The 26,322-nt window shown below is 51.8% G+C and overlaps 1 protein-coding gene across 1 annotated transcript in view; it reads left to right on the plus strand.

Moving 5' to 3' along the window:
• The first annotated feature begins 5,945 nt into the window (after positions 1 to 5,945).
• The window catches only part of DENND2B (DENN domain containing 2B), a 1,017,138-nt gene continuing 996,761 nt past the window's right edge, over positions 5,946 to 26,322 (plus strand). The window contains exon 1 of the mRNA XM_086955999.1: positions 5,946 to 6,718. The gene's annotated coding sequence lies outside the window, so the exon portion shown is untranslated. The remainder of the gene's footprint in view (positions 6,719 to 26,322) is intronic.

Consider the following 26,322-nt stretch of genomic DNA (forward strand, 5'->3'; position numbering starts at 1 on the left):
TGTCCGGGTCCGGCCCAACGCCCTGGTCGGAGAATCTGTACCCGAAAAAGCTGATGTCCTTCCGGAGGAACTCACACTTCTCTCTGTGAAGGGTTAGACCTCTCTCCTGCAGCCTGGTGAAGACAGCCTGGAGGCGTCGGATGCGTTCATCTAGAGTCGCTGCGTGGACTAAAATGTCATCGCTCACGTTCAGTACGCCGTCTAGGCCCTGTAGGACGTTTTGAATGATGTTTTGAAAAACTTCCGCAGCACTGGATATCCCGAAGTTGAGTCTGGTGTATCTCCACAGGCCTGCGTGGGTAGAGAAGGTCGTTATCGGGCGGGAGTCCGGGTGCAGAGGGATCTGGTGGTATCCGGACCTCAAGTCCATCTTCGAAAACCACTTCGAACCCGATAGCTCACCGATGATGTCGTCAATGGTTGGTGTCAGGTGGCGTTCTCTCTTGATCGCGAGGTTCGGAATGCGCATGTCTACGCAGATCCGCACGGCATCAGGTTGTTTCGGTTTCTTGGCCACTATGATGGGCAACACACACGGAGTGGGCCCGCTGACTCTTTCAATGATCCCGGCTCTCTCGAGTACCCATAGCTTTGCTTCCACTTTGGGCCGTAGGTGGAACGCTATGCGCCGGTGTCTGAGGGCTACTGGGGCGACTGAGCGGTCTATGTGAAGACGGACTGCGGGTCCTCTCAAGCAGCCGATCCCGACAAACAGTGAGGTATGTTGTAAAACCAGGTGGTCGAGGCTGTGGGCTTGGACCGTGAGGGCGAAGTGGATCAGCCTTAGGTCTTGGGCGGTCCGGCAGCCAAGCAGGAACCCGGACCCTTCTTGTGATACATAGATCTTGGTGTGTACATGGTGGTTGTCGTGTGATACTGTTGTCCGGAACACTCCACAGAGGCGGAGGGGTCGACTGGTGCCATAGGCGTATACTTGTACTCTCGTGGGATGGAGTTCCGGTGGTACGCTTAATGTCCGGTATACACTGGCCGCCATTAGGTTGATCGTGGCCCCGGTGTCGATCAGTGCTGCGAGTGCTTGGTCTTGCACATTTGCTGTGCACATAGGTTCTGCAGATGGGGTGGCGGCTAGCGTGTTGAGCATTCGCACCACGTGGACAGAAGCTGCGTCCGCTTCGTCGTCGTCCATGTCACTGTTGGTGGCAGTATCCGGTATCGGTTCTATTTGTCGTACTCTTCGGGGTGGGCCGTTGGGCTTCTTCCTTTGTGAGGATAGACACACACTTGCGAAGTGGTTGGCCTTCCCACAGGCGCTGAAGATTTTTCCATGCGCTGGACATGTTCCGCTGTGGGGGGTTGCTCCACCGCACCACATGCAGGGGCGGTCGTGAGATGACTGAGCGGGGCTAGGCCGAGGTCTTCGGGGCTGTTTCACGCGTGTGTCCGTGGTAGTCGTCTTGATGGCGCATACGGGTTCAACTTTTACTGCGACCGTTGGTTTTGGCTCCATATGTGCTGCTTGAGCTTTAGATAGTTCTTTAGACTGTCCAAGCGCCAGTATGTCGCGCATGGGCATGTTGTCTGTCTCTAGGACTCTTTCCCTCAATTTCGAGGAGGCGCAGGCCTGTATAAATTGAGCGCGGATTTCGTCGTCCACATCTGGGAGGGTGCATGTGCTGGCCAGCTTCTTGAGTCTCGCGTAGAAGACATCAACGGACTCTTCTGGGAGTTGGCGGGCCTGGCGGAGTAAGAATCGTTCGTAATCCGCGCTGGCGAAAGGTTCAAAGTACTCGGTTATGGCGTCGCGTAGCGTGGTGTAGTTCCGGGGCGGGCCACCTTCTACCACGTCCTTCGAGATGTCGTGAATAGCTTCTCCTCCTAGGTGTAGAAGCATTGCACGCCTCCGCTCAACAGCGACATCAGCTGCCACAAAGTAGTTTTCTAGGCGTTCCACCCACTTTTTCCACCGGGCGGTCTGTGAGGGAGGTGTGCCCGTGATAGTGAAAGGCTCCAGTAGAGGTACGGTAGCCATCGCCATCAGGGAAAGCGGAGGGCTTGGCAGACAAAAGAGGTCCGGGCACCAGAGGGCTAGGATTCCAGACACGCGCTGGTGGCAGCTGTGGGAAGGTCCAGGCAGCAGTAGCAGGGCACGGCAGCGTTGCACGCGAAATGCGTGGGAAATAGCAGGCAGACCTCATGCGAGATGCGTGGGATATGGCAGGCGGGCCGCAGCGGTGCACGCGGGAAGCGTGAGGGATGGCTCGGGAGGCGCGCAGCAGGCCCGGCAGGCCGCGTGACGTCAGGCAGGAGGCAGGCGAGGTCCGGGACGCGGCGGAGCGGGGCTCACACCGGAGGCTGCGGGGAGGTGCACACTGGGGCGTACAGGCTGGGAGCACGCACCTGAGGCCGAAGGCTGGTTCAGTCGGGTGACCGCTGGCTGGCAGGAGGACTGCAGCGCCGCACACTGGAAGCAGCAGCGAGGTAGGCGGCGGGCGGCAGAGCCCCTGGTTGTCGCAGCTGGGCCTCCGCACAGCAGGGCACGGAGCTGGGTGTGGGCGGGCCGGGAGAGCCTCGCAGGACGGCGGCTCTGGGGATTGTAGGGCGGGTTGCACCGCAGGGGCCACGCAGCAAGGTCTGCCCAGGGTGAGGGATGGCAGTGTACGGCACGCGGTGGGGTGGCAAGACCACCTCGTCGCCAATGTGGTGTCGTGACCAGGCCCCACACAATCATAGAAGGAGACCACACGTGTGCTATGTTAGTGGTCAGTCAAGTGCCTGCCACGCCCAGGGCCCTGGGCCTTTTGTTAACTAAACAGCGTGCTCTCCGTCCCTACATCGGGTGGAGCCATTGAACACACGCTTAAGGGGGGGGAATATGCACAGTAACTCAATTTGTGGGCCAGGGTGGTTGCGCCCACTCCCACAACGTTACCCCTAGTAGATGGACCCTTTTCTGCCGTGTCGAAAGAAATAATCAAATTGCTCTATTTCTCTTGCTATCAACACACTGGCTACTACCAGGGCTTTAAGTGCGATGAAAAAACTGGGGGGTCTCTCAAAGGGGCGTTCCGATGTAATTAAGGGTGTGGCTTAAAACACCTACGCTAAAAATCGGTGCTTAGCATAGTGTCCCGCCTGAATTGTATTTTTGCTGTTTCTATCATTGTATCCAGATATCGAGATACGATACAATAAGTAAAATTACACTTGCAACAAGCCAGGACTATTGGTTGTTAGTTGAATAAAATAAAATTTGCATCAACTATGGCTCGTTGTATACAGTATTGAAAACGCTTCCATTCTGAAATGGTAAGACTGTGAAAGAACTAAAACAAGTCTCTTTGAAGATACCCAAAACTCAACGAAGGGTGGGACTGCTGCAGAGTTAATGTTAATTTTCCACCCTGAGAGTGAGGGCAAAAGTAAAGAGCTCGATAGGGACCCGTCTCGGCACCTGCTTCTAGAACTGCTGGTGCTGAGCACTGGCAGGACCCGGCTCACTTAAAGCCCTGGTTATTACTTACTGAAACTAACATGAACTGACTTGGCGCAGTCAAATAATAATCTCCCTACCACCGCGGTCAACAGACTGGTGTGGAGGGCTTGTCGGCCATTTTGCAGAGAAACATAACTTTCTGGCTGTGTCCATCCAGAGCACTGACAGCATCCCAAGCTTTCCAAAGGAAACTTCATCTCCGCCAGCGTGATCTTGGCAAAAGGTCCCCAGGACAGCTGCGACAAGTTACCAGCTGAGCCAGTTCAACACCTGGAAGCAATGCCACGGACCTTTTCGCTGATTTGGAATTAGGACTGCATTTTTGAGATCATGCTTTGCGGTTATTTGCCAATAAAACGAGTTTTCCTCTTGGTTGCGCTCATGGCTGCGCTGGCTTGGTGTCCATTTCATGCATTCTGCTCTGTTCGCCTCTTAGTCTCTGTGTGATTGGAACCACATGTCCCAAGAGCAGCGGAGCTGAGCCGGTGGCGTCTCTAGATGTCATATGCAGGGGGGCATAGAAGGGGCCACAGAGAAAAGTGCTGGGGCCACCAAAGACAGGTAATCAGGAAGACTGTACACGTCGCGTTTTATATATGTGTGGTGTATATATATATATATATATATATATATATGTGTGTGTGTGTGTGTGTGTGTGTGTGGGTGTGTGTGTGTGTGTGTGTGTATACATGTGTGTGTTATTTAATCGTTTTAACAAACTGTGAATTAATCATTACTTTGGTCTGTGGAAGGGGGAGGTCTTCGGGGTGCATCAATTACTCCCGTTCTTCTCTTCGCACCCCTCTCTGCTGCAGTCTCTTTGAAGACACACTACTCATTTCTTTCCTGCATGTCCTTACTTGAATCTCCTTCACTTCCCCAATCCCCCACTCACCTGTACCACTGCACTTTGCTTAACTTTCGCCCTATTAATAATTTGACGTTGGTATCCCATTCCCACTATTTTGCAGACTATCACAATTAAAAATGGCCCTCCTGACTGATGCTCTACAAAGAGGCCAAGGATTGGATGAATATGCATTCCAAACTTATGTATGACCCTCTGACAGACGAGTTCAGTCTGGACTCCACAGCTCTCATTCGCCCCCCCCCCTCCCCGCCCCCCCCCCCCCCCCCTTTTCGTACTATACATGAGTAATATGTTGCAATAAAAAATTCTGAAACACACCATCATGGAAACAGCACATTCTCTTGGGGAATTAAACACCAAAACGTGAAATGTGAAACGGGAGTGGGACCGGCGCTGTTCTGAGGCTGTGAGGGCAGTGTCTGTGCTGGCTGCTGCTGACGCCAGAGGTGGGAAATACGGGCCGTCAAGACATGATTTACAGGTGAAGCACGGACCCCGCCAAAATGCCCTCCCTCGACGCCAGTACCTGTGCAAATGACAGAAAGCAGTGACTCGTGTTCACCATTACGCGGTGCGCGTGTTTCCCTTCTACGCTAATCAAGAGCGCGCTCGCTCTGTGCATCTGTTTTGTATTTATTGTCTCTTCGGTGTTGCAAGAGATGCAACCCGCGGTGCATCCGAGGCGAGCCAATGTCAAGGGCTGTCTGCGTGAGAATCACGCCTGGCCGGTGCCTCGTTCACTCTGACAAGTACAGAGCGGTGCTCAGATGCAGGGTTCGTGCGGGTCATTGCAGAGCTGGGACCCCTGTCTCACTGCTCAAAGTCTCCCTGGGTGAGCGAGCCGTTTCCTAATCCCCCGCCCCTCCGACAACTTGGTTTACTGTTTCGCATTCATCTCCCGGAGACTGCCCTTCTCCACTTCCTGTGTTAGCATTTTTTCAGCTTCCAAAAATTAGTTTCAGGCACGGAGCTCAGTGCGAGCTGGAAGCGGCAGGCTGCGAGGAGGGGACGCTGCGCGGAGGAACAGTCTGTCTGTCTGTCTCCCGCGGGGCTGCAGCCAGTCCTGGACGGAGTGCCTCAGCACAGAACCTGTGTCCGGGATCCCATCTGCCTCACTGTTTGTGTAAAGGCAAATAGTTACCCGCACGAGGACTTTTGCACAGGCTGACCTCGGCACCAGGCTTGCATACAGGTTGTTCTTCTCACCAGGGACGGGGTGCGGATGCCCTGAAGACGACAAGAGGCCTTGTGCACAGGAGGTCTCGGCACCAGCATTTGCGCACAGGCAGCCCATAGGCTCACACTACAGGGACTCGAGCACAGGCTGACCCTTGCACCAGGATTTGTGTGCAGACTGCTCTCAGCGCCAAGGACTGCGGTCTGGAGTCTCTCAGAATAACAAAGGGGCTTGAGCGCAGCTACTCTCGGCAGCAGGATTTGTATACAGGCTCATTTGTTCACAGGATCCTTTTATCACAGGGATTTGTTCACAGGCTCCTCTCATCGCCAGGATTTGTTCACAGGCTGAGGCTCCTATCATCACCAGGATTTGTTCACAGGCTGAGGCTCCTATCATCACCAGGATTTGTTCACAGGATCATTTCATCACCTGGATTTGTTCACAGGATCATTTTATCACCAGGATTTGTACACAGGCTGCCCTCAAGTCAAACCAAGAGCTCGTGCCCAGGCTGTCGTCGGCGCCAGAAGTTCTGTGCACGCTTCTTCCAGCAGCAATATAGTGCTAGGATTTGTGATAAACGTCTCTCATCACCAGGACTGCCTCCAGTCCAAGGATTTCTGTGCAGACTGCTCTGCACAGACATTGTGACATTCAGTCTGCCGTCAGCATCAGGAATTGTGCACAGACTGTTCCGTCCACCAAGATCTTATGCCTGGACTCTCTGTGGGACGTCTACTCAGGCTGGTGACGCCACCAGGGCCCGTGCACAGGCGTGTACACCTGCATCACTTGTACCCAGCGCCCGGGCAAGATCCCTCCTGGCCTGGTGCTTGTGCTAGAAAGATCTCAGAATCAGGATTTGTGCACAGGGCACCCTCGGCATCAGGACTTGCCCCCCCCGTGCACTAAGGCTTGTGATCAGGCCATTCTTATCCCTAAGAACAGTGCACAAGTTGCTCTTGGAGCACATCCTTTTGCATAGGCTGTTCTCCTGTGCACTAGCTGCGCTCTGCACCAGGACTTGTGTTCAGACCCCTCTTAGCAGCAGGACTCGCGCACAGGCTGTTTTGGCCATCCGAACTTATTGTCCAGAGGCTCCCTCGCCAGGACGCGTGCACAAGGAGCTCTCGGCACAGGACGCGTGCACAAGGAGCTCTCGGCACAGGACTTGTGCTCTGCTGGCCCGCGCCCTTTAGAAAGACACCCGGTAAGAGAGCGCGCGGCACTGCAGCATTGCATGGTACCTTCCATTGTGCATGAGATTGTGAAAGGGTGCAGAGTCCCGCATCATTGCATAGCTGGGATATGGAGTCCTTTTTGTTTCTCGAGTAAAAGTAAGAATCTAAATCTCACACAATAGCTCCTTCCCACAAGTTATTTGTGAGTTCCTGGGATGTCCTTGCGTAATGCTGCATCTATTTATGCTTCTTCTGGCTTCTATGAGGGTGAGTTTGACACAATGTGTGCCCATCTTGCACAGCACGGAAGATTGAGACAGTTTGTGAGTTCACTTCTTGCACGGTTCGATAAAGACCGCAGGGAATGGTCATTTAATGTTCTTCTGGTTTAATTACAGACGTGCAGGAGGCAGGGCCCGGCTGGAAGCCAAATCCAGCTCTGGCACAAATGATCGACCCAGCCACTCTCTGCAGGAGGGCAGGCCGCTGTGCATAACGGGGCCACGGGGGCTTATATAGGTCATGGCGGCCCATCTTCCCGAGGGGGGTGATTCATCGCCTACAGTCCGCTGGGAAACTTTAGAGGGCAGAATGTCCGGCTCGGCCGTGCCTGGGGGTGAAAGGGGCGGGGTGAAGGGCTCATACACAGCTTTTAGACACTGCCCCCAATCTGTGGCTGTCATTTGTTAGAAAATCCACCAGGCGGCCTGGTATTTGGCTGTCATTAGTGTGCACTGCACGCAATTCCACATCTCCGGCACCTCAGGTTTCCACTCAGAATATATATATTCTGTGCCCGGTGGTGTTAACGGGGCCCGGTGGTGTTAACGGGGCCCGGTAACGTTAACTGTGGGCATGCTGTCTTGCCCAATGGGCAGGGGCGTGACGGACTCCTTCCACCCCCCGCGGTGTGCACCACCCTGTCTTCTATGCATAAAGGGGGGGGGGGGGATGGGCTCAGCTTGTCAGCTCGAGTGTATAGGGAACTGGTAGGGGCCCCCTCACCATCCCTTGCAGAAGGGGCGGGGCCCCCAAGGTTTCCTTACGTCACTGCCAGTGGGAGTGCGTGGGACACTGGCAGCGAGGCCCTCTGTGTGCCCTCTCAGATTACCGGAACAACGCTGCCTTGGTGGTGTTTGCTGGTCGCTGAAAGGATTAATTATGCAGCATACTTTGCCCAGTCAGTGGTGGACTCCAGCAGAGAGCACGAAGGAGAGGAGGTCAGGCCAAAGCACAAACAATGTAAAGCGGACTCTACCCAAACTAACATGGAAGAGGATTTCAGTTTCAGAAAGAGGCTGAGAGGATGTGTAAGGGAACAGCGCTCTAACTCTCTCCCTGCTAAAGCCTGGGAGCCACTCATGGACTGTGGACAGCACCAATAAGAAACAAGCCTCTAAAAACTAGGGGTGAGGAATATATTCCGTTCCGCCGGCGCAGTTGACAGAGTTTTGGGCAAATTCCGCCAGTTGCTGTGTGGCAGAATATTTTCTCATGTGGCTCAAAAACAGTAAAAAAACAAAAAAAGGGGATCAAAGCACACATTTCTGCATTGATCTAACGTCCCCTACAAGTCACGAACAGCAAAAAGAAGGCGCTGATAGCTTGGGACACAATCCCCTATGTCCCATAAAGAGTAAGAGAATAAAGTCCCCTTATCTCTTCAAGTTTAATATACACAAAGTAGCTCCACACCCTTATAGTGAATCAAATACAAGTATTCTTCTCAATGTTAATCCTTATACATGGTTTTATAAAGATGCAAAGAAGAAATTCGTTTTCCCAAAGTGAAGTCAGTCACAGGCTCTTGAAGTTAAAACTTATTCTTTATTCAAATTTCTTGTCACTGAAATAGCCAACGCGTTTCGTCCGTTATCTGACTTCTTCAGGGCATAACAAATTTATAGTAGTTCTTATTCATGGACCTGTTGTCATTCATTATAGCCCAGTTAATTTTAAAAATTGCCTATTGATTCCAGTGGCAATATAGAAACGGTGGTAACTTTCAAAAGACACAGGAAAGTATATTCGCAGTAGTTCGCGTATCGTCCTTCATGTGGTCATCTGGTTAAGGCAGCTTGGCAAGTGAGATTTGGGGTCCCCTAGCCCGATTTTGAGTCACTAGGAGGCCATCCAGCAAGATTTTTCCAACGTGGGCAGTTGCAACCGTTCGTGGTCAGGAAACCGCCGCTCAAGAAGAAAATCTAATTGAGCGCCAGCAAAATCAACTTGAGAAGCTGCATCCTCTGGCACTCCACGTGGTGCCATTTGTGCTGATTTATCAGCGTGGAACGAGCTCCTGGTGCTAAATCACAACGCGAGCAGCACATGGTGCTTATTTTCATTTGTGGAAATCCATGGAATCTCCAGGGTATTTTTTTGCAACCCCGCAGAATTCCGCAGATTGAAACTCCATGAGGTCCACCCACGCCTACTAAAAACTCATTAAATCACTTGTCTTCAAACAGTTTTATGCTTGGGAGACCCAGCAAAATGTTTCCCCTTAGTCAAATGGAGTTGAAATTAAGAAGGTTTACTAACTGGCCTGCACAAAGGGGATTGTACTAGGGGGAACTCCCATACAAGCCTCCTCAGCTAATCTCTATAATTTTGAAAGTATCACCTGGCCCTTCTCTCCACAGCACTAGCCTTCCAACTGTATGCAGACCCACTCATCACTATCCTCACTACTTTTGCAAACCTCAGTGCAGAAGATGTCCTCCCGAAGCCCCAGCCAGCCTACACAAAGTTTCATGCAGACCTCTCTATGCAATACCCCATCTAGATGCACTAAACTAACCTCTATCCAGATGCAAATCTCCCCTAGCTTCTAGTCAAGTGGAAAGACTCATCCGCACACTCATAATTTAACACAGCATCCATATAAACTTTTAAAAATGACCACCAGACAACTTTGCAAAACCTAATCCAATTACAAACTGAAAGGAGGAGGCTTAATGAATGGGCAAAGTGGGCAATTACCCAGGGCCCCCTGGTGGAGTGAATGTGACAGTCGAAATTTGTGACATAAGAACAAGTGTTCATAAAAAAAACGGGATTCTTTTTCTAATATTACATCTGAGCGTGAAACTTTGGGCATACTTTGCGATCCCAGCCTTAACCGTCACACTCTCAGGCATTCAATAAATTGAAAAATAATCTCTCTGTAATTTCTCTTTCATTCACCTCGCCTCACCTCTTCTAATTACTTTCTTCTGTTCCGTCCTATGACCGTGTTTGCTACCCCCCCACCACCCTACCCTGCCCCACCCCACCACCCGCAGCACGGCCTATGCCAGCCGCTACTGTCTTTCGCTCCACACCACATTTATATTTCTGCAATTTACCCCCTCTCTAACTTTCTCTCTTTTTGGTACCTCTCTTTATATGACCTGTTTTTCTATATCTTTTCTCAGTTTGCTTTCTCAGTTTGCTTTCTCTGTACACCATGCATCTCTTTTTCCATCTCTGTTTCTATACTCCTCTGTCTGTCTCTACTTTTCCTTCGCCCTATTTGTGCCTCCTTCTACCTCTCTGTCTCACACTAAACCTATACCTATACCTATCTTCACCTCTCTTTCTCTACCTAGACTTCCTTCTTCGTCTCTTTATTTTTCCTTCTGACTACCTCACATTTCTCCATATCCCTTACTTCTCTCCCTACTTTATATATCTTTCTACATCATCTCTAGCTCTACCCCATTCTCCTACTACTTCACTTCTCTTGCTATGTTGTTCTCTTTGTGTCTTTGTCTTTCTACTATATCTTGACCCATCACATTTCTCTTACTCAGCATGATCATAGGCAACTAGAGAAGTGTACATATAGGAAAGTGTGAGCTATTGGTATTGCAAATGACACATTTTTTTAATATGTGTTTGCTTTGAAAATAGATAAATAGCATTGTTATTCACAAAGCCAATAGCTTATACTTTCCTAATGCGAGTCCTATTGGCTATGACAATGCTTGTTGGTAGCAAGCAAGGACAGTGCTTTTGTGGTGCTGAGTGATGATGTGGTTGGGCTGAGTGATGTGGTGGTGTATTAGAGTGATGTGGTGGTGTATTAGAGTGATGTGGTGGTGTCCCAGAGTGATGTTGTGGTGTATTAGAGTGATGTGGTGGTTTCCCCGAGTGATGTGGTGGTGTCCCCTAGTGATGTGGTGGTATCCCTGAGTGATGTGGTGGTGCCCCTGCGTGGTGCCCCTGAGTGATGTGGTGGTGTCCCTGAGTGATGTGGTGGTGTCCCCGAGTGATGTGGTGGTGTCCCCGAGTGATGTGGTGGTGTCCCTGAGTGATGTGGTGGTGTCCTTGAGTGATGTGGTGGTGTCCCTGAGAGATGTGGTGGTGTTCCTGAGTGATGTGATGGTGTCCCTGAGTGATGTGGTGGTTCCCCTGAGTGATGTGGTGGTGCCCCTGAGTGATGTGATGGTGTCCCAGAGTGATGTAGTGGTGTCCCCGAGTGATGTGGGGGTGTCCAGAGTAATGTGGTGGTGTCCCCGAGTGATGTGGGGGTGCCCCTGAGTGATGTGGTGGTGTCCCCAAGTGATGTGGTGGTGTACCTGAGTAATGTGGAGGTGTTCCCGAGTGATGTGGTGGTGTCCCTGAGTGATGTGGTGGTGTCCCTGAGTGATGTGGTGGTGTCCCCGAGTGATGTGGTGGTGCCCCTGAGTGATGTGGTGGTGTCCCCGAGTGATGTGGTGGTGTTCCGGAGTGATGTGGTGGTGTCCCTGAGTGATGTGTTGGTGTCCCTGAGTGTTGCCCCTGAGTGATGTGGTGGTGTCCCTGAGTTATGTGGTGGAGTTCCTGAGTGATGTGGTTTTGTCCCTGAGTGATGTGGTGGTGTCCCTGAGTGATGTGGTGGTGTCCCTGAGTGATGTGGTGGTGCCCTTGAGTGATGTGGTTGTGTTCCAGAGTGGTGTGGTGATGTCCCCGAGTGATGTGGTGGTGCCCCCGAGTTATGTGGTGGTGTCCCCGAGTAATGTGGTGGTGTCCCCGAGTGATGTGGTGGTGTCCCCGACTGCTGTGGTGGTGTCCCTGAGTGATGTGGTGGTGTTCCTGATTGATGTGGTGGTGACCCTGAGTGATGTGGTGGTGTCCCAGAGTGATGTGGTGGTGTCCCCGAGTGATGTGGTGTTATGTTATGTTATGTTAAGTGTTATTTATAGAGCGCACTAACAGCGAAACTTCATGGCGCTTTAAGTGAGTGAGGGGGAAGCATGAGTGAACGCTGTTATTAACCAAGGGGTGGGAAGAGATGAGTTTTGAGAGATTTTCTGAAGTTCAGGAGGGAGGGGCTGGATTTGATAGAGAGAGGGAGGAGATTCCAGAGAACGGGAGCTAGGTGGGAGAAACCACGACCACCGAATTTCTTGGTTTTAGCTTTGGGGGTGACTAGCAGCTGAAGATGGGCTGATCGGAGGTTGCGCGTAGGTCGGTGAGGAATGATTAGGGATTCGAGGAATGCAGGGCCGGTGCAGTGAAGGGCCTTGAAAGTGAGACAGGCCACCTTAAAAGCTGCCCTTTGGCAATAAAAAACCTTTATTTGTTAATTGTTCTCCCCTGAGGCGGAAGCCGGGGGATTCTCCTGCTATTCTTTTCAAAAACGCTATTTGTTCATGTGATTGTCCGTGCAGAGGGCAAAACACATTTTTATTGTGTGCTTTTACATCTTTGGAGTACAAACAATTGCTCACCTCACTGCGAGAACTGCTTCGCTCGAGGCGCGATTTCTGTTTTCACCTGACAATAGCGCTGCCCTTTCCAGGCGCGGTCACGTGACCTGAACCACCTCACCCGCCATCTTGAGGAGGTAAGGGTTGCGCTCTAGTCCATCAACCCCCCGCCCTCTTAGACTACTTAAGGGGCGGACATCTACTGTTAGGCAAAACCTTTATTTGTTAATTGTTCTCCCCTGAGGCGGAAGCCGGGGGATTCTCCTGCTATTCTTTTCAAAAACGCTATTTGTTCATGTGATTGTCCGTGCAGAGGACAAAACGCATTTTTTATTGTGTGCTTTTAAATCTTTGGAGTACAAACAATTGCTCACCTCACTGCGAGAACTGCTTCGCTCGAGGCGCGATTTCTGTTTTCACCTGACAATAGCGCTGCCCTTTCCAGGCGCGGTCACGTGACCTGAACCACCTCACCCGCCATATTGAGGAGGTAAGGGTTGCGCTCTAGTCCATCAACCCCCCGCCCTCTTAGACTACTTAAGGGGCGGACATCTACTGTTAGGCAAAACCTTTATTTGTTAATTGTTCTCCCCTGAGGCGGAAGCCGGGGGATTCTCCTGCTCTCCTTTTCAAAAACGCTATTTGTTCATGTGATTGTCCGTGCAGAGGACAAAACACATTTTTATTGTGTGCTTTTAAATCTTTGGAGTACAAACAATTGCTCACCTCACTGCGAGAACTGCTTTGCTCGAGGCGCGATTTCTGTTTTCACCTGACAATAGCGCTGCCCTTTCCAGGCGCGGTCACGTGACCTGAACCACCTCACCCGCCATCTTGAGGAGGTAAGGGTTGCGCTCTAGTCCATCAACCCCCCCGCCCTCTTAGACTACTTAAGGGGCGGACATCTACTGTTAGGCAAAACCTTTATTTGTTAATTGTTCTCCCCTGAGGCGGAAGCCGGGGGATTCTCCTGCTATTCTTTTCAAAAACGCTATTTGTTCATGTGATTGTCCGTGCAGAGGACAAAACACATTTTTATTGTGTGCTTTTAAATCTTTGGAGTACAAACAATTGCTCACCTCACTGCGAGAACTGCTTCGCTCGAGGCGCAATTTCTGTTTTCACCTGACAATAGCGCTGCCCTTTGCTGGCGCGGTCACGTGACCTGAACCACCTCACCCGCCATCTTGAGGAGGTAAGGATTGCGCTCTAGTCCATCAACCCCCCCGCCCTCTTAGACTACTTAAGGGGCGGACATCTAGTGTTAGGCAAAACCTTTATTTGTTAATTGTTCTCCCCTGAGGCGGAAGCCGGGGGATTCTCCTGCTATCCTTTTCAAAAACGCTATTTGTTCTTGTGATTGTCCGTGCAGAGGACAAAACACATTTTTATTGTGTGCTTTTAAATCTTTGGAGTACAAACAATTTCTCACCTCACTGCGAGAACTGCTTCGCTCGAGGCGCGATTTCTGTTTTCACCTGACAATAGCGCTGCCCTTTCCAGGCGCGGTCACGTGACCTGAACCACCTCACCCGCCATCTTGAGGAGGTAAGGGTTGCGCTCTAGTCCATCAACCCCCCGCCCTCTTAGACTACTTAAGGGGCGGACATCTACTGTTAGGCAAAACCTTTATTTGTTAATTGTTCTCCCCTGAGGCGGAAGCCGGGGGATTCTCCTGCTATTCTTTTCAAAAACGCTATTTGTTCATGTGATTGTCCGTGCAGAGGACAAAACACATTTTTATTGTGTGCTTTTAAATCTTTGGAGTACAAACAATTGCTCACCTCACTGCGAGAACTGCTTTGCTCAAGGCGCGATTTCAGTTTTCACCTGACAATAGCGCTGCCTTTCCAGGCGCGGTCACGTGACCTGAACCACCTCACCCGCCATCTTGAGGAGGTAAGGGTTGTGCTCTAGTCCATCAACCCCCCCGCTCTCTTAGACTACTTAAGGGGCGGACATCTACTGTTAGGCAAAACCTTTATTTGTTAATTGTTCTCCCCTGAGGCGGAAGCCGGGGGATTCTCCTGCTATTCTTTTCAAAAACGCTATTTGTTCATGTGATTGTCCGTGCAGAGGACAAAACACATTTTTATTGTGTGCTTTTAAATCTTTGGAGTACAAACAATTGCTCACCTCACTGCGAGAACTGCTTCGCTCGAGGCGCGATTTCTGTTTTCACCTGACAATAGCGCTGCCCTTTCCAGGCGCGGTCACGTGACCTGAACCACCTCACCCGCCATCTTGAGGAGGTAAGGGTTGCGCTCTAGTCCATCAACCCACCCGCCCTTTTTTATGTATAAAACTGGAGGATCATCCCGTCCGCGCAGCGGGCGCGCCGGCGGCGCGCCAGAGGCGCGCCAGAGGCAAGCCCGTCTGCGCCCGTCCGCGCCGGGACCGGGCCCAGGGCCACGACCCCTGCCCAACCTGCGTCAGACATCAAAAGGATGTATACAAGCCAACGCTTACTAGCACTTCGGCCAGCGCCCAGTACTCGCTGCACAAAAATAACACCATCAGAAATACACAGCCACTTTGCCACCTCTTGCCCCTATTGTAACTGCACTATACCGTTACGATTACCTGACGTAAATATTATACCAACAATAAACGGTAAAGGAACTGTCATAACCTTTGCCCTCATCAATGCGCGCTCACTCGGAAAGCACAGGCAGGAGATCTCAGATCTCATAACTGATTTTAAACTAGATGTTCTGTTTGTCACTGAGACATGGACCAATGATACATCACAGCCAGACCTAGCTATAGCAGTACCGGAGGGATACAAAGCATACCGCCAGGACAGGCCCAGACAAAGAGGGGGTGGGCTGGCCATAATAGCCAGAGACTTATATCCCGTTAGAACGACCCCCATTCCATCAACATCTTGTGAAGCCATGCAATTTGCTATTAAGCTACTACCTTTGTTTAATTTCAAAGGAAAACTGATATACCGCCCCCCGGGATCCAAAACAGCGTTTCTAACTAGCATAAACACAATGATGGAATCAGTAGCCACGGAAAGCGCCTTTACGGTCCTAGGTGACTTGAATTTTCATTTGGATCAAAGCCATTTAACTGACACGGTCACCCTCACCTCCGATCTGGAAACGCTAGGGTTAAAACAACGGGTTACGTCCCCCACCCACCTAGCCGGCCACATTTTGGATCCCATATTTTCCAATTTAGAAGGCCTACAAATAACTAACATCTTACCCATGCCATGGACTGACCATCATGCAATTCTTGCTACTATAACCACTAATACCCCTTGCGATATCAAACCCACTCCCGGTCCTAAACAGTTTTTCAAAGATTGGAAAAATATCAACCAGGACGACTTAAGGCTAATACTGGATCACACCCGCCCAATGCTGTCCGCAGAGCCCAACTTAGCACTACAGCAATTTCACACCTGGCTGGGTCTGGCCACGAATCAGTCAGCCCCCACCAAAGAACTATCCAGAAATAGATCCAAACCTACGCCCCCTGGTATAATGAAAAACTAAGGGCACAAAAGCAAATCAACCGTAATAAGGAAAGATTATGGAGGAAAACCTATGACACAGCTAGTAAAGCAACTTACAAGGAATCTCTGACACTGTACAAAGCCATGATTACCAAAGCTAAAAAAGATTATTACACGGACCAAATCCAAAAAGCCAAAAATTCCAGCAGACAATTGTATCAAATCACCAAATCTCTGTCAGGCAATGCCCCGGATCTCACCCCCCCCCCATCGCAACTTTTATGTGACTCCCTAGCTTCCTTTTTCTTTACCAAAGTTGATGACATTTATCAGGCATTCTCTGCAAATTTACTTTCCAGGACAGATAACCCTCCCACTCCACCACCAGTCAACATGTTCTCCAGCTTCCAACCAGTCACAACAGATCAAATAAAAATCATACTGTCCTCTATCAAATCAGGATCAGCCCTGGACCCCTGTCCACTCTCAGTACTCCTGCCGGTAATGGACTCTATTATACCACTACTCACTCAGGTCTGCAACTCCACTCTACTTTCAGGTACCTATCCAGACCCTCTAAAAAACACCCTATTAAAACCCCTGTTAAAAAAACCTTCCCTGGATAAAAATGAGCTAAAAAACTACCGACCCATTGCGAGTCTGCCGTTCGTGGCTAAGGTGATCGAAAAAGCCATGAACATTCAGAACTCTGAATTCATTGAAAAACACCATCTCCTGGATGACACGCAATTTGGATTCCGGAAATATCATGGGACAGAGACAGCCTTGATTAAGGCTGCCGATGACATCAGGGTAATTAGGGATCAGGGGGGAACAGCCATTCTGGTAATGCTGGATTTATCAGCAGCCTTCGACACGGTCGACCATACCATCCTGGTCGACCGTGTCGAGGGATTTGGCATCTGCCACACTGCCAAAGTCCTAATTGCCTCCTTCCTAGCCAAAAGAACGCAGGCTGTTATCCTAGGGCCCTTTCATTCGGCCCAACTTTCATCTCCTTGTGGAGTACCTCAAGGCTCATCCTTGAGTCCGACACTTTTTAACATTTACGTGTCGGACCTTGCTAAAACCATCAAACCACACGGGATGAGCCTAACCTCCTACGCCGATGATACCCAACTGGTTTTGGCTATCAAGGGGGACGGAGAACTAGTGGCAGAAAAAATCAAGAAAGGACTTGTAGACATAGGAGAATGGATGGCCACCAACTGCCTTAAATTAAACTCAGAAAAAACCGAGGTGCTCATTTTCGGACCCCTTCGCCCAGCCTGGCCATCAAGCTGGTGGCCAGATGCCTTCGGTACCCCTCCCACCCCAACCGCCAAAGTCAGGAACCTCGGAATCATCTTCGATGAAGGTCTAAATTTCATGCATCATGCCAATAAAACATTGTCCGCAGCACATCTAAAACTGAAGATGATAAGAAAAATACGTCCTTTTCTTCCGGAATCAGCCATTAAAACATTGGTCACCTCTCTTGTCCTCTCTGCTCTGGATTACTGTAACGGCCTCTTCCTCAATGCCCAATCCAGAGTAATAACCAAACTACAGACTATCCAGAACGCAGCAGCACGTCTGCTCTCTGGTAAAACAAAATACGAATCAATATCCAAAAGTATAAAGGATTACCACTGGCTCACCATTCGAAACAGAATCCATTTCAAGTCCCTCTGTATCGTGTTTAAGGCGCTCAACAACCAAGGACCCCACTTTCTGAAAGAACAGCTACAACGATACAGACCTAGCAGAGTTCTACGCTCAACTACTCTCAGTCAACTGGTCGTTCCTCGCACAAAAACGGCTTCTTGGGGCGATCGACGTTTTTTGGTGGCTGCCCCAAAGCTCTGGAACACGCTACCTCTAAACATCAGGGAGAGCTCCTCACTCCTTCAATTCCGCAAGCTCCTAAAAACTTGGCTGTTCGATCAATGACTGCCCCTTCCTCACGCTAACCATCACAAATAACTGGTTTTATTAGCACCAAGACGCCTGAGGGTATATATTGCGCTTTACAAATATCAAAAATAAATAAATAAATACATAAATAAATTGTGGTGGTGTCCCCGAGTAATGTGGTGGTGTCCCCGAGTGATGTGGGGGTGCCCGAGAGTGATGTGGTGGTGTCCCTGAGTGATCTGGTTGTGTTCCTGAGTGATGTGGTGGTCTCCCTGAGTGATGTGGTGGTGTCCCGGAGTGATATGGGGGTGTTCCCGAGTGATGTGGTGGTGTCCCTGAGTGATCTGGTGGTGTCACCGAGTGATGTGGTGGTGTCCCCGAGTGATGTGGTGGTGTTCCTGAGTGATGTGGTGGTATCCCTGAGTGATGTGGTGGTGCCCCTGAGTGATGTGGTGGTGTCCCTCAGTGATGTGGTGGTGCCCCTGAGTGGTGCCCCTGAGTGATGTGATGGTGCCCCTGAGTGATGTGGTGGTGTCCCTCAGTGAGGTGGTGGTGTCCCTGAGTGATGTGGTGGTGTCCCCAAGTGATGTGGTGGTGTTCCCGAGTGATGTGGTAGTGTCCCTGAGTGATGTGGTGGTGTCCCGAGTGATGTGGTGGTGTCCCCGAGTGATTTGGTAGTGTCCCCGAGTGATGTGGTGGTGTCCCTGAGTGATGTGGTGGTGTCCCCGAGTGATGTGGGGGTGTCCCGAGTAATGTGGTGGTGTCCCCGAGTAATGTGGGGGTGCCCCTGAGTGATGTGGTTGTGTCCCCGAGTGATGTGGTGGTGTCCCTGAGTGATGTGGTGGTGTTCACGCACGCAACCTGGGCTTCATCCTGGACTCCTCCCTCTCCATGACCAGACAAGTCAACGCCGTCTCCTCGTCGTGCTTCAACATCCTGCGCATGCTACGTAAGATCTTCCGGTGGATCCCCACCGAGACCAGGAAGACCGTCACCCAGGCCCTCGTCACCAGCCGTCTGGACTACGGCAACTCCCTCTACGCCGGAACCACCGCCAAACTCCAGAAGAGACTCCAGCGGATCCAGAACACCTCAGCACGACTCATCCTGGACATCCCCCGTCGCAGCCACATCTCCGGACACCTGAGAGACCTGCACTGGCTCCCGGTCAACAAGAGAATCACCTTCCGTCTCCTCACCCACGCACACAAAGCCCTACACAACCAAGGCCCAGGATACCTCAACAGCCGCCTCAACTTCTCCGCTCCCAAACGCCAGCTTCGATCGACCTGCCACGCCCTCGCCGCCGTCCCCCGCATCCGAAGAGCCACCACAGGGGGACGGTCCTTCTCCTACCTCGCCGCCAAGACATGGAACTCCCTCCCCACCCACCTCCGCCTGACCCAGGACCACCTCGCCTTCAGGAAGCAACTCAAGACCTGGCTGTTCGAGCAGTAGCGGACCCCCCTCCCCCAGCGCCTTGAGACCCTCTGGGTGAGTAGTGCGCTATATAAATGCGATGATTGATTGATTGATTGATTCCCGAGTGATGTGGTGGTGTCCCTGAGTGATGTGGTGGTGTCCCTGAGTGATGTGGTGATGTCCCCGAGTGATGTGGTCGTGCCCCTTAGTGATGTGGTGGTGTCCCTGAGTGATGTGGTGGTGTCCCCGAGTTATGTGGTGTGGTCCCCGAGTAATGTGGTGGTGTCCCTGAGTGATGTGGGGGTGCCCCAGAGTGATGTGGTGGTGTCCCTGAGTGATCTGGTGGTGTTCCTGAGTGATGTGGTGGCCTCCCTGAGTGATGTGGTGGTGTCCCCGAGTGATGTGGTGGTGTTCCCGAGTGATGTGGTGGTGTTCCTGAGTGATGTGGTGGTGACCCTGAGTGATGTGGTGGTGTTCCTGATTGATGTGGTGGTGCCCCTGAGTGATGTGGCGGTGTCCCTGAGTGATGTTGTGGTGTCCCCGAGTGATGTGGTGGTGTCCCCGAGTGATGTGGGGGTGCCCCAGAGTGATGTGGTGGTCTCCCTGAGTGATCTGGTGGTGTTCCTGAGTGATGTGGTGGTCTCCCTGAGTGATCTGGTGGTGTCTCCGAGTGATATGGTGGTGTTCCCGAGTGATGTGGTGGTGTCCCTGAGTGATGCCCCTGAGTGATGTGGTGGTGCCCCTGTGGTGGTGTCCCTGAGTGATGCGGCGGTGTTCCCGAGTGATGTGGCGGTGTTCCTGAGTAATGTGTAGTGTCCCTGAGTGATTGGTGGTGTCCCTGGGTGATGTGGTGGTGTCCCCAAGTGATGTGGTGGTGTTCCTGAGTGATGTGGTGGTGTCCCTAAGTGATGTGGTGGTGTCCCTGAGTGACGTGGTGGTGTCCCTGAGTGATGCCCCTGAGTGATGTGGTGGTGTCCCCGAGTGATGTGGTGGTGTCCCTGAGTGATATGGTGGTGTTCCTGAGTGATGTGGTTGTGTCCCTGAGTGATGTGTTGGTGTCCCTGAGTGTTGCCCCTGAGTGATGTGGTGGTGTCCCTGAGTTATGTTGTGGTGTTCCTGATTGATGTGGTGGTGTTATGTTATGTTATGTTATGTTATGTTATGTTATGTTATGTTATATTGATTTATTATGCGCACAGATACCCCAGCCAAGGGGCGTCCCGGCGCAGAGACAAGGTAGAACATAACACAACAGGAAACTAAAAACATGAAAGCAGCTAAAACAGGAAAGTTTTTAAAGCCCTCCGGAAAGTCAAGAGGTCCTCCATCAGACGAATTTCAACAGGAAGGGAGTTCCATGCTGACGCGGCCTTTACACTAAACGAGCGGCCACCCATGCGACTAAGCCTAAATCTGGGGACCACCGCAAGGGCCAAACCCTGGGAACGGAGGGTGCAGGTGGGAACATAAAAGGAAAGACAGCTGGATAGGATTTCCGGGCCAATACCTCTCAGAATCTTAAAAGCGAGACACAAGACCTTAAAAAGGATGCGCTTCCTGACAGGGAGCCAATGTAGGGTACGAAGGACAGTTGCCACCGAGCTGAATCTGGGCAGGCCGACAATCGCCCTCGCCGCAGCATTCTGAACCCGCTGCAGACGGGTTAGCTCGGCCTGGTTAGCCCCAGCCAGAAGAGAGCTGGCATAATCCAGGCGGGAGATGATAGTTGCCTGGATCACCAGCTGCCTGGTCGGGGCGTCAAAGAACTTGAGAACAGGTCTCAAGCCCCTTAGGAGACCGAAACAACAGGCCGCAGTTTTTTTAGTATGCCCTACAAAGGAGAGGCCCGCATCCAGCCAGACCCCCAGGTTTTTCATCTCAGATACCGGGGTCGGAGTGGGTCCCAGCTCAGAGGGCCACCATTGGTCACCCCACAGCTCCACTCCCTTACCGACAACCATCACCTCCGTTTTTGTGGCATTTAGCTGAAGGCAGTTGCCTGTCAACCAGCTAGCCACCGCGTTCAGTCCAGACTGAAACCTGGGGGCCTCAGTCTCCGCATCCCCGCTGAGAGTAACCGCCAGCTGTGTGTCGTCGGCATATGAGACCAAAGTTAGGCCCCACTGTCTAGCGACATCAGCCAGCGGTCTCACGTAAAGATTGAACAACGTGGGACTCAGCGAGGACCCTTGCGGAACCCCCATGGCCAGCGGTTGGAAATTGGACTTGAAGGGAGGGATGGCAACACAGAAGGAGCGGTTATCTAGAAAGGAGTGGAACCATTGCAACACCTGACCGCCAATGCCGGTCTCCTCAAGCCGATGCAGGAGGATGCTGTGGTCTACCGTGTCAAAGGCGGCGCTAAGGTCTAACAATATAAGCGCCGCCGTTTGACCAGCATCCAACCTTGCACGGAGATGTTCCACCATCACAAGTAACGCGGTTTCCGTGCTGTGGCCGGCACGGAATCCGTTTTGTGTGGGGTCGAGGGCATTGGTCCGTACAAGATGTTCAGACAGGGCCAAGTTGACATGGGCCTCAGTGATCTTGGCTGGCCAAGGTAGCAACGAAATGGGGCGATAGCTTTCAGGCTTGGCCGGGTCCAGGGAGGGGTTTTTGATAATTGGGGACACCACAGCTTGCTTCCACTTAGCTGGAACTACTCCCGTTTCCAAGGAAAGGTTGACGAGGGAACATACAGCTGCACGTCCCATAAAAGCCTGATCTCGAAAGAGAGCAGGCCTTACTGGATCGGATGGAGATCCAGATTTGACTTGCAACGCAAGTTTATCAAACCCGTCCAAGGTAAGGGGGGGGAAGACAAGCAGAGTAGACTGATGGTGGGTCCCATTGATACTTTCCCGACCGGATCCTATGCTAGGGAATGTCCGATAAATAGCTTGGACTTTCCCCAGAAAATAGGAAGCAAGGGATTCACAGTGGGAAAGAGAGCTTACGGTCGTAGAGGTAGTCCGCTTTGACATAAGGTCTTTTACGGCCTTAAAGATGGCTTTCGACGGATTAGTACTGTTCCGGAATTCCGCGGCATAAAAAGCCGCTCGAGCTCGACAGATAGCCCGATGGTAGAGCTTGACGGACCTGGCGTATGCAGCTTTTAGATCAGCTCCATAGGTTTCCTCCAGGCCCTCTCAGCCCGTCTACAGGCACCCTTTAGGGCCCGAAGGGCACTATCGTACCAGGGGCTCGACTCTCTGGAGTTGATTTTAGTAGATACAATAGGTATCAGAGAGTCCAAGGCCCTAGTAATCCAGGAACAGAAGAGGTCATACCCCTTTTCTACCTCCGTCAACGGGCCCAGCGGCTCCTCTAATAGAAGACGATGGAAGTCTTCTAACCTAAGCTTCTTCCAGGCCCTCTTCTGAACCCGTCTAGCCGAGGAGATGGAAGGGGTGGCTAAGACCGGGCATAGGATGGACACCAAAAAGTGGTCAGTCCATTCCACCGGCGAGATAGAGGTGATTGTAATCCCTGGCAGATTGGTAAACAGGGGATCCAGAATATGCCCCCCCGAATGGGTAGGCTGGGAGACCATCTGGGGAAGTTGAAAGGCCTCTAGGTCAGAGGAGATGGAGCGCACTGTCAGGCCTGAGAGGGTGTCGAAATGCAGGTTCAAATCACCCATGATGGAAAAGTTGGCACAGTCTGCGACCAAAGGGCCAACAATGTCGGGAAAAGCATTTCTAAACGCCACATCGCTGCCGGGCGGGCGATAAACGACCATCCCGGACAGCGTAAACTCAGGGCTGACAGAGACCTTGAACAAGGCACTTTCACACCCAGAGATGTTTAGGGCACTCCAGACACAGGAATAGGAGGACCTTACCACTAAAGCTATACCCCCACCTCTAGACAACCTGTTCAAGGTGTACATAGAATAACCGGGTGGGCAGGATAGATTTGTAATAGCGGTATCCGCATCCTGTAGCCATGTTTCAGTCATGGCAAAGATGTCTGGAGCTTCCTCCTCAATGAGGTCAAAGATGTTCTGATAATGTTTCAGCGCAGACCTGACATTCAGGTTCAGGATCCGCAAGGAGGAAGGAAAGTCTGTAATACGGCGGGTCACCGGAGAAGTAGTCCTTGGGAGAGGACTCGGAGAGTCAAGAGCCCACCCATTACAGGGGCAATGGTACGGGCCTCGCAATGGATGTACCGATGGAAGGGTACAACAGCGGCTTACCTGACCGATGGCAAACAGGCACTCCCGCGAGTATGTCAGCATGGCGACGCTAAGATGGAAAAATAGCCGTTACCCGGAATCCCGCGACGTCCAGCGCATCCGTAGCGCGGACGGGCGCAGACGGGCAGGACTCTGGCACGACTCCGGCCACGCGAGGACACGCCCGCTGCGCGATCCCGCTGCGCTAGGGGAGGAGCCTTAAATAGGTGTTCCCAGGCGTCACATGCACATTCAAGCGCTGTCAGCTGGAAAAGCCTCACTCCACTCACCCCACTCCAAGATGTCTGCCAAAAACGAACCAGGCACCCACCCCAGGACCAGACCCGCCAAAACGGCAGTGAAGGGGCACAATTTATGGTGCAGGTAAGGGGCAATTTAAAAAGGGTCAAAATGACCAAAAACAAACTAAATTAATATTTTACGTTTTTAAAACAGCAGTTTTACTGCAAAAACGCGCAAGCGCTCTCGCTGCAGCAGCTACCTTGTCAGGGGCTGAAAGCAGGAGGGACTCGCCCTAAATAGGTGTTCCCAGGCGTCACATGCACATTCAAGCGCTGTCAGCTGGAAAAGCCTCACTCCACTCACCCCACTCCAAGATGTCTGCCAAAAACGAACCTGGCACCCACCCCAGGACCAGACCCGCCAAAACGGCAGTGAAGGGGCACAATTTATGGTGCAGGTAAGGGGCAATTTAAAAAGGGTCAAAATGACCAAAAACAAACTAAATTAATATTTTACGTTTTTAAAACAGCAGTTTTACTGCAAAAACGCGCAAGCGCTCTCGCAGCAGCAGCTACCTTGTCAGGGGCTGAAAGCAGGAGGGACTCGCCCTAAATAGGTGTTCCCAGGCGTCACATGCACATTCAAGCGCTGTCAGCTGGAAAAGCCTCACTCCACTCACCCCACTCCAAGATGTCTGCCAAAAACGAACCAGGCACCCACCCCAGGACCAGACCCGCCAAAACGGCAGTGAAGGGGCACAATTTATGGTGCAGGTAAGGGGCAATTTAAAAAGGGTCAAAATGACCAAAAACAAACTAAATTAATATTTTACCTTTTTAAAACAGCAGTTTTACTGCAAAAACGCGCAAGCGCTCTCGCAGCAGCAGCTACCTTGTCAGTGTGTCCCCGAGTGATGTGGTGGAGTCCACGGGTGATGTGGTGGTGTCCCCGAGTGATGTGGTGGTGTCCCCGAGTGCTGTGGTGGTGTCCCTGAGTGATGTGGTGGTGTTCCTGATTGATGTGGTGGTGTCCCCGAGTGATGTGGTGGTGTGCCCGAGTAATGTGGTGGTGTCCCCGAGTGATGTAGGGTTGCCCAGAGTGATGTGGTGGTGTCCCCGAGTGATGTGGTGGTGTCCCCGAGTGCTGTGGTGGTGTCCCTGAGTGATGTGGTGGTGTCCCTGAGTGATGTGGGGGTGCCCCAGAGTGATGTGGTGGTGTCCCCGAGTGATCTGGTGGTGTCCCTGAGTGATGTGGTGGTCTCCCTGAGTGATGTGGTGGTGTCCCCGAATGATATGGTGGTGTTCCCGAGTGATGTGGTGGTGTTCCTGAGTGATGTGGTTGTGTCCCTGAGTGATGTGGTGGTGTCACCGAGTGATGTGGTGGTGTCCCTGAGTGATGTGGTGGTGCCCCTGAGTGATGTGGTGGTGTCCCTCAGTGATGTGGTGGTGTCCCCAAGTGATGTGGTGGTGTTCCCGAGTGATGTGGTGGTGTCCCTGAGTGATGTGGTGGTGTCCCCGAGTGATGTGGTGGTGTCCCCGAGTAATGTGGTGGTGTCTCTGAGTGATGTGGGGGTGCCCCAGAGTGATGTGGTGGTGTCCCCGAGTGATCTGGTGGTGTCCCTGAGTGATGTGGTGGTCTCCCTGAGTGATGTGGTGGTGTCCCCGAATGATATGGTGGTGTTCCCGAGTGATGTGGTGGTGTTCCTGAGTGATGTGGTCGTGTCCCTGAGTGATGTGGTGGTGTCACCGAGTGATGTGGTGGTGTCCCTGAGTGATGTGGTGGTGCCCCTGAGTGATGTGGTGGTGTCCCTCAGTGATGTGGTGGTGTCTCCAAGTGATGTGGTGGTGTTCCCGAGTGATGTGGTGGTGTCCCTGAGTGATGTGGTGGTGTCCCCGAGTGATGTGGTGGTGTCCCCGAGTGATTTGGTGGTGTCCCCGAGTGATGTGGTGGTGTCCCTGAGTAATGTGGTGGTGTTCCTGGGTGATGTGGTGGTGTCCCTGAGTGATGTGGTGGTGTCCCTGAGTGATATGGTGGTGTTCCTGAGTGATGTGGCGGTGTCCCTGAGTGATATGTTGGTGTCCCTGAGTGTTGCCCCTGAGTGATGTGGTGGTGTCCCTGAGTGATGTGGTCATAAGTCATAAAAAAAGTCATAAAATTTGTATAGCGCACTACATACCCAGAGGGTTTCAAGGCGCTTAGGAAGGGGAGGAGGATTATTTGTCAAATATCCACGTTTTAAGCTGCTTTCTGAACGCTAGGTGGTTCTGGGTGAGGCGAAGGTAAGCGGGGAGTGAGTTCCATGTTTTAGCAGCCAGGTATGAAAAGGATCTGCCTCCCATGGTGGTCTTGTTGATGCGAGGTACAGTGGCGAAGGCTTGGCTGGAAGAGCGTAGTTGGCGGGAGGGGGTGTAGAAGGACAGTGGAGAGTTGAGGCAATCTGGTCCGATGTCGTAGAGTGATTTGTGTGCGTGGGTAAGCAGTCGGAAAGTGATCCTCTTATTGACGGGTAGCCAGTGGAGGTCTTTAAGGTGACCGGAGATGTGTTCGTTGCGTGGGATGTCTAATATGAGCCTGGCTGAGGCGTTTTGGATTCGTTGGAGTTTCTTCTGGAGTTTAGCGGTGGTACCTGCGTAGAGGGTGTTTCCGTAGTCCAGTCGGCTCGTGACCAGAGCGTGGGTGACTGTTTTCCTTGTTTCGGAGGGGATCCAGCGAAATGTTTTTCTGAGC

This window comes from Lissotriton vulgaris, chromosome 2_1 (genome assembly GCF_964263255.1).
Source record: "Lissotriton vulgaris chromosome 2_1, aLisVul1.2, whole genome shotgun sequence".
NCBI lineage: Eukaryota > Metazoa > Chordata > Amphibia > Caudata > Salamandridae > Lissotriton > Lissotriton vulgaris.